This window comes from Dasypus novemcinctus, chromosome 10 (genome assembly GCF_030445035.2).
Source record: "Dasypus novemcinctus isolate mDasNov1 chromosome 10, mDasNov1.1.hap2, whole genome shotgun sequence".
Taxonomy (NCBI): domain Eukaryota; kingdom Metazoa; phylum Chordata; class Mammalia; order Cingulata; family Dasypodidae; genus Dasypus; species Dasypus novemcinctus.
Window position 1 is genome coordinate 122,050,412 of NC_080682.1, and position 10,746 is coordinate 122,061,157.

Below are 10,746 nucleotides of genomic sequence, written 5' to 3' on the forward strand. Positions count from 1 at the left end.
CTCTCCAGGCAGACCTTGATGTTTCTTTTGATTTGATTTCTTTTAGCAAGGGGAAGGGTCGAGCACCCTTGGAAATTTCTCCACACCTCCTTCTGCCCAAATGCAGTGTTTCGTTCTGTTTCAAACAAAGCTCTTTAATCACTTCTATTTATTTTAATAACTATTTAAAACCAAATGGAATTATATCTGATCTGAAAAAACAAAGTCGAAACAACAAAAAACATGTTTATGCAATTTTCTTTTATGCAAATTGATTATGTTTAATAAGTGAAAAGGCAATGAAATGATGAAAAATATACTCTGGGATTAAAGTCTAAGTCTGGCATATTATTAAATATGTAGCAACTTTTATGCTCTCGGGCTCAAGGAAATCCTTGTTAAATTATTTGTTTTTCAATTTTCTCTTCTTGAGTCTCTCAGATTTTCTTCTTATGATATTCCAAAAATCAAAGAGTGGAGGAGAAATGGGACTTCAAATGGACACAAGTGGAAATTCTGTGTATGCCATATTAATATTCTGTTATTAGCATCTCTTAAGGAGAGTAAACCAACCCAAAGTATAAGCCCAGCTGAATTCAAACACAAGGAGGGCACCTGTGCAGACACATGCACACACGTGTACACGCACACACTCAAACGGAGCCCCTTTCAAAGGAATCTAGTGAATGGGAGATGTGCCACAGAGGTCTCCTCCAACACCTGTAGTGTAATGTTCTCCAGGACAAAAACGTTGGGTCTATGCTCTTTCTCAATCTAAATATATGGTTGCTACACACAGGTGACACATAGAGTCATAGAGTTTGCCCTCTGATCATTTGAATTTTAATTCACACCACAATAAAAATAGTTGACATTTACTTAGTGCTGTTTGCCAGGAGCTCTTCCAAAGGCTTCACATAGATTATCTCATTTAATCCATTCAACAACTCCGTGATTGGGAACTATTATTATCATCATTTTACAAGAGAAGAAACTGAAGAAAAGAGAATCTTCATTGCTCGAGTTCACACAGCTAGCAATGGGGTGCCGAGAGTGAACCAAGGCCTTCTGCTGACAGAGCTCACACTCTGAACCATCGTTACACTGCGGCCCAGACACAAGCAATGAGTGTTTTAAAGGCCATCGTTGCTCCAGGGTCTATCTTGCATTCTTTAAAATAAATCTGAAAACAGATATTTTACCATTAATCTGCAGAAGAAATTAATGCTAGGGCTCTACCACTATGGCATTAATATTTGGGGGAAGGGAAAGATGAATAGGTTGGAATTTTTAAATGCACATATATTTATTAATTATTTTGCTTGTCTTGAATGCTATCATTACAGTAAAAAAGCCACATATTTGGCACTTTATTTCTACATTTTCATCAGAGAGTGTTTAATCATGGGCAATTTCTGAAGCTTCTCTTGACAGCAATTTTAAACAAAACAAAACAAAACAAAATAAACAAAAAACTAAAAGTTAATAAAACCATGCCACACCCTAGCCCAATTCCCAGGAACCAGAGCAGTATAATTCAAATTTAAGAGCAGTCAGGGTAAGTTGGAATGCGTACGTGGACTGCCCCTTTCCTGGATATCTAGCATTCTTCTAGGGGTATAAAAGAAAGGGAAGGATGTTGGAGAAAATACAGCTCTTACTGGGACACAGAGACTGATTGACCAGAAGCAAAGACTTTATTGAGAAGCAATCCCAATGGGGGGGGGGGGGGGGAGTCTGAAGAGAACTGAAAAGAGACTTCAGCCCGCCCCTGGAAGAGGGGACTTGAATTTATTCAGAACTTTCCTAGGCGGGGAAATGACAGTCAGTGGGAGGGGGGTTGAGGGTCTGAGTGAGGTAGTGGGAGGGGGTTGAAGTAGTCTATGGCTTCTTGGAAGGCTGCGGGAGAAGATGTTTCTTTTCATCTGTAGGGTTTTAAAGGGTTTCTTTATTTCCTCTGATATGTAAGTATGAAGGTTTCTGGTCTCCCTCTGATTTGCAGGTAGAGGTGGTAAAGATCTCCATTGCCCTCTGATAGGCAGATGGTGAAGATCTCTATTTCCCTTTACTCCTCTCTCTACGGGGTTCCTTTGTTTAACCTGTGGGAAAGTGCCACACGGGGCAGGGGGTTTTACTTTTTTCCCAGTGCTTATCAAGGGAAACTGAGGTACAGCTTGTTAATTATTGCAAACCTCTAACAAAGGGGTCGGGTGACATGGTTTGTCATAAGACCTGTAACCTAAAACAATAAGAAAATAGCATGAGAAAGTGCTTTATAATAGTGTGTTAAAGTAATAAGCTACAGTCCAACAACCTTGCTACAGGTCATATTTTATATTCCACCAATACACTATATCAAAAAACCTGGTTCCCTCTATTTTTAACATAGAAAAGTAAATATTTCTGGGGGGAAATATCATGTCTGTATTTATCCAATTGCTGGAATTCTAGTTTATACAAAGTTAAGGGTATAAACAATCTCAACAGTATTTTGCAAAGTAAATTTTATTTTTCTGGATTTAAAACAAACTAAAATAATTCTAGTAGTAATTCAAAATTGTAATAATACTTTCGGTAGAATATGCATTACAATAACAACAACTCTAAAACACCAAGATTGACCTATTAACTTTAGTAATATCATGGGCAAGTCAGTCTTGTAGGAGCCTGCAAGTTACATCATTCAAGTAAACAACATGGTTCTTAGGAAACCATTTTTTTCATTTACTGCCGTATTACTTCTTTCTGACACGTTGCTCTTTCTCAAAGGTACTGCAGGGGAAGGGGGAGGGGAAGGGGAAGGAAGAGATGAAAAATCTGAATTTAATTGGTTCTCCCATTGAAAGTGACAGTGCTGCAATCTGACATCATTTTTGGGAGAGAAGAAATTGGTGCAAGCTCTTTGGAAAGTAATTTGCAGACTGCCTTAAAATTTTGTATAACATCTGATTCAGCAATTTTACATCTACTCATTTAGTCTCAGGAATTAATCATTGTCATAGATCACCATGCTACTATGACAAATACCACCCAACGAGCTGGCTTCAGCGCTGGTAACTTACTGGATCGTGGTTTCGAGACGTCCCAAATCAAGGCATCAGCCAGCAAGGTCTTGCTTCCTCCCTGAAGTCTGTAATATTCTGGCACAGGCTTTGCGGCACTCCTTGCACTTCCTGGGCTTGCATTCCTTCCTGCCTCTTTTTATAAAGCCTCCTGTATTCTGGATTTTGACCCATCCTCATTTACTTGTGCGAACCTTAATTTAAAACATCTTCAAGTGATCCTATCTACAATGGGCAGACATTATTTGCGGACTTGCTAATTTGCCCACTTGTTAAAATTTGTCACCCTAAATTCAATACTGGAGGTACTTTAGTGGTGATTCATGGACACACACAGAGCAGTGAAAAATTGTGAGTTGCTCAGCGTCTAATTTCCGAGGTGAGGTTGAGCAAGGCAGCATTCAGGCTTCCTGCTTTAGGTCTCAAACTAAACAAATGTCCCTTTTGTGGTATAGTCAGTGCCAGGTGTTTTGCATTTTTATGCTTTTTGTTGGTGACTTCACTGTTTGCAATGGCCCCCAAGCAGAGTGAAGAGTGTTTACTGTTCTAAGCACGAGAAGGTTATGATGCACCTTATGGGGAAAATACACGTATTAGGTACGTTTGGTGTAGTGCTGTTGGCTGTGAGTTCAAAGTTAATGAATCAGCACCTCATTTACTGAGCTCCAATTGCCTGCCGCCCAATGCTATTTATGATTCAACCTGCTGAAATTTATGTTCAGAGGCTTTGTTAATATGTTGCTCTAAAATTTTCAGATACTGTTTCTAGGCTGGGTTAAATGGGACAGTCTCTAAAAGCTGGTGAAACAAAGAACTTCCTAGGGAATCATTGTATGCAAAATTTAAGGAGCGCAAAAGATATAGAGTGTCTTTAAAGAGAAACACATAAAACAAGGTTGCATATTGATCAGTTGAGAAAATGTGAGCAGAGGTTTGCTGTTCAGAGCACAATTCACTATTTCAGTGTCCACAGGAACTTTATAGAACAAAGCTATTTTGAATAACAAGAATCCACTACATCTCTGGAATTCAATTCTCTAAAACTTAATGATTATGTTGTGGTATTGGTCTGAATATTAATTGCATATGTGCAGGGTTTGGTTTGGCATAAACTGGGTATTAAATAACAGTCTTACTTTAAATAGTTCACTAGAATGATCTTCAGTACCTGTGATATGATTGCACATTACATTTAGTGATCATAGTCAAGTGATTCTGTTCTCCAGTGTATGCACTAGAATGCTTTTTATATTTATTTTTCATTCTTCTTTGCTCTTTTCCTCCATTCTCTGTTTCTTTTTAAAATAGAGAATCCCAGTCCTTACTTTATGTGCCTCTCGAAATAACTACTCCCTGTTTCTTGTATGCATACCTATTCTGGTTTTAAACCATTTCTTTTATATTAACTTTAAATACTAATCCATACACAGCAGGCCACATGCTATGTCTATTAGACTTTCTTCTATAATAATGTTACCATGTCAATTACTGTCAAAAAGGATTTATGAGCTTTGTTTTTATTCCTGCCACTAATTATTTATTTGGGGGATATTGATTGTTTAATTTTTATTAGCACAGGACTCCTGTTCTTCCTGTCGTAAAATTCTACCATCAACCATGTCTTTACATACATTGGAATAGAATGAAGTGAAGCTGCCAACTTCTATAATACCTTTCATTTAAGTGGAAGCTATTGCTGTAAATAAACATTGTGGTTAAGAGCATGGCACTTGTCAAATAAACCGAGTTCAGCTCTAACTCCATTTTTTGGTGACTGAGTGACTGGATTGGTCAGGAAACTTAAGTTACAGTGGCAGAAAATGTTGTCAATTCTACCCCAAACAAACAAAAAAGGAACGTATTGCCTCATATAACTGGGAAATGAAAGGTAAAACAGGATTCAGAACAGCTGGCGGGTGTTCAGTTTTGCCTGTATTCCTTCTCTCTCTGCTATAAATTGGCCATGTGCTCACTGGACTGTTGATGGGCTTTCTCCATGGGGTGCAGAGAAGATGGCTGTTTCCTACATCTTCCCTGCCCTAAATCTTAAAAAAGAAAAGCTCACAGGAGAGCACTGAGTGACTCAGTGTGGCTCACGTCCTCACCACTGGCCTTACCACCTTAGCAGGGAAGGAGGTACTGAGGGTGCAGAGGACCCTGCTGTGGCTCCAGGGCCACACACTCTGGCTGAACATCCCATCAAAATAACAAGATCCATGTGCACACTTTTTTATTAGCCTCGGTCTTCTTATCTATAAAACGTGAAATCATCCCTCAAGAGGGTGTAGTGATGAGTGAATGGCATGATGTTTAGAAATAATATAGTCTGAGATTTGAGAAATAAAGGATACTGTTAACACTTGTTATAATGATGAAAGGATGAATACGGTATAGTGGAAACAGAACCAAACTTCTCGCTTTGGTCTCTATCTGTATGTTTTGCCTGTCTTGTTAACAGCCCTCTTCCCCTAAGGAAACTGTAAACTTAAAGAGCAGGAACCCATGACTTGCACTTCTCATGTTTCCATGACAACTATCACAGAGAAAGGAAGGAAAGGAACATATATTAAAAGCTATGCATTTTTGCTAGAGACCTTAACATGTGATCTATTTATTGCCCGAACCACAGCAACTTGCTCAGAGCAGCCATTTGACAGCTCTGTGATTAAGGAGTTCAAGGACCACAAATTGATTGATGTTATGCATCTGGCATAGCAAGACTTCTTAAAAGTTCAGTTCCAGACGAAACATAAAGCACTGTACTGTATTGTAAATAATAGCAACTCTTTGATATTTTACATTAAAAAAACCACTTTGATAAGGTTTCTTTAAGATCTTTTGAAAGAAAACTTTGTTCTAATAGAAAGCGCAATCTGGACCATCTGGAATTTTATGTTCCAGAGTGTTATGTCTACCACGACAATTTCAGAAAGTACACTGTACTTTTCCCAGTGCCTGGGGATTAACGCTCTGAAAATCAATCAGATTTAGCCTAGTAAGTTGGTTTGTTGAAACAGAAAATGTTAGACTCATCAATGCAGTGAAATATTTGTATATGCACTTTTAGATAGTGTTTTACCCTCATCTTAGAGAGTTACTTTGGTTGAGTCCATCAGCATTTCTGACTTTTTTGCAGGGAAGCTTCCCTCATGCTCCTTTGTCTTTCTTTTCTGCTATTTTTAGTTTATTTTTTAAAAGATACTTAGATTACATAAATGTTACATAAAAAATGGAGGGGACTCCCATATGCTCACTCCCTCCCCCTCCCACACTTTCCCACATTAACGATATCCTTCATTTGTGGGGTACATTTGTTAAAAGGTTCATGGGGCATTGCCATGGTAAGTGGAGATCTACACAATAACCAAAAGAACATTCAATTCAATTCCCACCCTGCGGAGTTTTGCCACAATCTCTAATGGGACAAGAATCCTCCGCAAGTGTAGTGCCTCCTGAAGGAAGATGGACCATTGATGGGCCCTTGATTGTGATGCTTGTGCTTATGAACCCTTCCTTATGAAATGGAAACCTAGCCTAGTGTTGCAGGGTGCCTAAGAGTTACCCGAGAGCCTCCTTGTTGCTCAAATGCGGCCTCTCTCTAAGCCAAACTCGGCATATCATATAAATGCATTACCTCCATTCCCCACCCTCCCAGGGGAGGGACATGACCCCTGTGTCGAATATTGGGGGATTGTCTGGTGCTTGGGGAGCTAGAAAGCCAAGGGTATTTTCATCAGCAATAGCCCTTAAGCAGCTGAATTTAAAGCTATCCCCCATGCTAATTCCAAACATCTGACAGCGGGTGCCATATTCAGAAGTGATGACTGAACTTCTTCCTGGAAAATCGTAGTCAGATAAGAGCCATGGTGAAAAGTCACGCCATAAGATTCCTACCGATGGAATGACACCAGCACTATATTCCACCATGAGGCTAAATCGATGCACGGGGGGAAAGCAATAATCCATCCCATTCTGCTCCGTGTTTTCCTTTAACAGGTTGATGGGGATATCATTTGCACACCATACAGTTCACATAATCGAAGTGTCCAAGTCAATGGTTGTTAGTGTGTTCACAGAGTTGTGAACCCATCACCACAATAAATTTTAAAGCATTTTAATTTACCCAGGAAGGAACTCCGCACCTTCAGCCATGCCCCTTCCCCAACACACCCTCCACCCACCCTAGCCCTAGACAACTCTGTCCCCATAGATTTGCCCAGAGGCTCCATTTTAATTGCTTCAAAAGTAAGTGCCATCTTCATTTGATAACTTCGTTTGCTCCACTGCAATATAATAAAGACGTATTTAAGAGGACAGAATAACATAATAATGACAATTATGGCTGACTCCTTGCATTTCAGGCAAGATGCTACGGCTTTACATGTATTATCTCATGACAGCGCCGCCTCTTACTGTCATTCAGGGAAGTGCTGAGAAATGTCTGGCTATGACAGGCTCTGTCATCATTTCCTGGGCTGGCCACTGTGTTCTGCATTCGGACTATTTTCCCAACCAGGAATCTAAGTGGTGACAGTTTGCTGTAATGGTTAGGAGCATGGACACTGGAATCAGGCTGCCTGGGTTGAACTGCTTGTCATTTAATAGACATGTGTACTTGCCACATTGCTCACTGTTCCTCGGTTTCTCCATACAGAAAATGGGGAGATTAGTAATTTCATAGAGGGTTGCTGTGAGGGTTAAACGACATAAGGAAGGTGTGATGGTTAGGCTAATAAGCCAACTTGCCAGGGAGTGGCACCCAGCTCTTTGGTCAAACAAGCACTGGGCTAAACGTACTGCAATGGCATTTTTTGGACTTCAATTTTCCATGAGTTGATTGCATCTAAGACTGATAACATCTACTATAAACCGAGGCGATTGCTTCAGCAATGAGAGCAGTGAAGAAATGCTTCATCCAATCAGGCCTTCGAAGGAGAAGTGATTCCAGCATTCAGGGAGGGAATTCCTATCATTGCTTTAGACAGCCACTTGCTCCTTGGGAACTGGAGGATTTTCATCGGAGTTCTTGACTGCAGTCCCTACATCCCCACGGTTACATGAGACAATTTTATACAATCTCATAATATTTACTGACATCTGTTCACTCTGTTGACCTCAGGACCCCTGATTAATACAAAAGATGAAATTACATATCAGTGCCCCGCACGTAGTGTGTGTTCTAAAATAGTAGGGGCTATCTAATTATAAAGCTACCCGTGTTTCATGATAGAAAAATTGAGTTCCTTGGGAGCCTGAAAAGGGTTTTGAATTACTCACAGAGATCGTCTAGTCTTCAGCAGGCTGTGCTATTGTGGTTGAACCTGGAAGGATGGGCAGAATTTCTGGGCAGAAAAGCAAAATAATATTCCAAACATCAGGAAGAACCAGCTGAATCAAGTGTGACCAGATCCCAGCATTCTAAGGAAGGAGCAGGAGGAGGCACAGCTTCTGTTTCCTTCAGTGCAGTCCCTTCATTTAGAAGCAAACTATGATTTCAGAACAGATGTTTTAATTTGGGCATTTGGTTTTTCTCCTAAGGAATGGTAGATTGCTTACATGTTTGAGTCTCTTACCTGACCATAAAGCTCTTAAGATCCAGGATCATGACTCAGTCATTTGTGTTTCCAAAACAGGGCCTGGCCAAGTGTTGTGAATATAGTAAGTGCTCAGTAAACATTTGTTGGGTAAATGCAGTAATCGATGAATAAGTATTTAAGTTAATATGCATGACAATTTTCTGCGGTGGAACAGGGCTAGAAGACACTTAGTTCTGATTTTACCATACATATATCAAACACAATACGCTGGATCTTTAGAAAGAAAAGCAATGGATTACAAATTCCAACTTAGTGGAAAAGTTATTGCCTGAATGCTCTGATAGTTTAAGAGTCACTAGCAGCTGAAGCACAACTGAAAATGAAAATCTGTTCATTGGGTTCCCTTAAAGCAGGGGTTCTTAACAAGGGGCCCATGAGCTTCAATTTAAATTCAAAAAAACATGATTCTTGTGGGGACGCATTGGTGTGGGTGTTCTACATTTATTAAGTAATACACTGTATAGTGTGGACTTAGTAAGGAGTCCGTGGTTTTCACCTGACTGGCAAAGGGGTCAATGGAACAAAAAGATTAAAAACCCCTGGCTTAAAGTAAATCCTGAGACAAAGATTTGAGTGTAACTAGTTTATGTGGGAGGGGATTCTTGGAAGCAGTGGTAGGAGAATACGAAAGTGAGATAGGCAAAGGAAGGAAACCAAAAAGGTTGTGATAATTTGCAGGTTACCACTGGTGCAACTGTCTCAGTTCCATCGGGGACCTCTAAGAAAGTGCATGGAGCAAACTTGAGATTTAGCTCACCTGGAGAGCACAGAAGCCCAGTGTTTATTCATCAGCACCTGTCAGTTTAGGAGCTGCTGCTCCTGGAGGTGTTAACTGCTCAGCACTTCTGGCTTGTCCAGCAAATGTGCTCCACTCATCCAGAGGAAGCTTTTAGCCATGAGTCGTAGGGGGTGCCTGGGGGGCTGCGATTCAGTGTGCATGGAGAGTACATGTCCAGGAGGATGGACATTTGCTCTCTACTTGCACTGCTCAGATGCACTCATGTTGCATGTTAAGTTCACTCTATCCTTTTGCTGAGTTTTAAAGGAAGACACTGAGCACAATTCCAAGGTGGGGGAAGGGGAAGGGAAGAAGGAAAAAAGGAAAGAAAGGAAGAGAAAGAGAGAGAAACATACAACAGAGGGTTGGTGGCACAAGTTACAGCCTCCTCTGTGACAGTGAATCTTAAAACCATAATTGATATTTAGGATTTCCCTCCTCTCCTACCCATTCCAGATTTATCTCTACCTTGGCAAGACTGCTTCCATCTAGACCACTGCCTGGAGCAAAAACTCAGACTGGTACCTTGAAGGAAAACTTCTTATCCTTGTCAAGTTGTTGCATTTGCCCTTTCAGTTATCACAGGACATGGAGGCATCAAGAAACATGCCAGTTAACCCTTAGGTCCAGAAGTACTCCTCCCTGCTCTACCTTCCCCTGCCTGTAAAGTAATCATATACCATGAGGAGCCAAAATTAGCCAGGCAGCATGGAACCTTCAATGCATCCTCTGGTAGAAGTGTTTTTACTTCCCTACCTTGGGAATCAAGACTCGGCAGAACCTGATGATATAGCACAAAGCTGTTCATTTTTAAGTGGGTTATTAGAAGGGATGTGAGAGGTTTCACTCCTATGTCCACTCTTCGGTTCTAGCTGTCTAGCATCCTAAGTACTAGCATCATTTAATAGCAGTACCACGTCTTGAACGTCAGCCATGTAGAATGTCATCGTGTCATCCCCACTGAAACACAGCAACATCTCTGTGATCTCACACTTGGTCTCCAGAGAAGAGCCACCACTGGGCTTCTCACTGATACTGAAGTCCCTCTACTGGGGCATTTCTTATTGCTTTAGTGTAGGGAGTGTCTTCTGGACCCACCTGGATCACAGTAAGCTGGTAGGTCTGGACTTACAAATAAATACCTTCTAAACCCACACTTCTCTAAGACCTTGGATCTCTTCTTCAATACTTTATCAAGGCAGTTCTGGCACCCACAAGTCATTTATTATTAGTTTCATCATTTCCAAGCTTCAAGGAGCCATTCTAGTAGCACATTAGGATCAGTTCCACTTATACTTGGCAGAATGTTTAATATTAACTTAGGAAAGAG

General features: G+C 40.5%; 1 long non-coding RNA gene across 1 annotated transcript; it reads right to left on the bottom strand.

Annotated features, from left to right (window-relative positions):
• Window positions 1-799: 799 nt before the first annotated feature.
• Window positions 800-5,711, bottom strand: LOC131280117 (uncharacterized). Its single transcript, XR_009187716.1, has 2 exons — window positions 3,042-5,711; window positions 800-1,162 (listed from the first exon to the last, which is right to left on the bottom strand). It is a non-coding gene; the product is annotated as an uncharacterized lncRNA (long non-coding RNA).
• Between the last annotated feature and the right edge of the window lie 5,035 nt (window positions 5,712-10,746).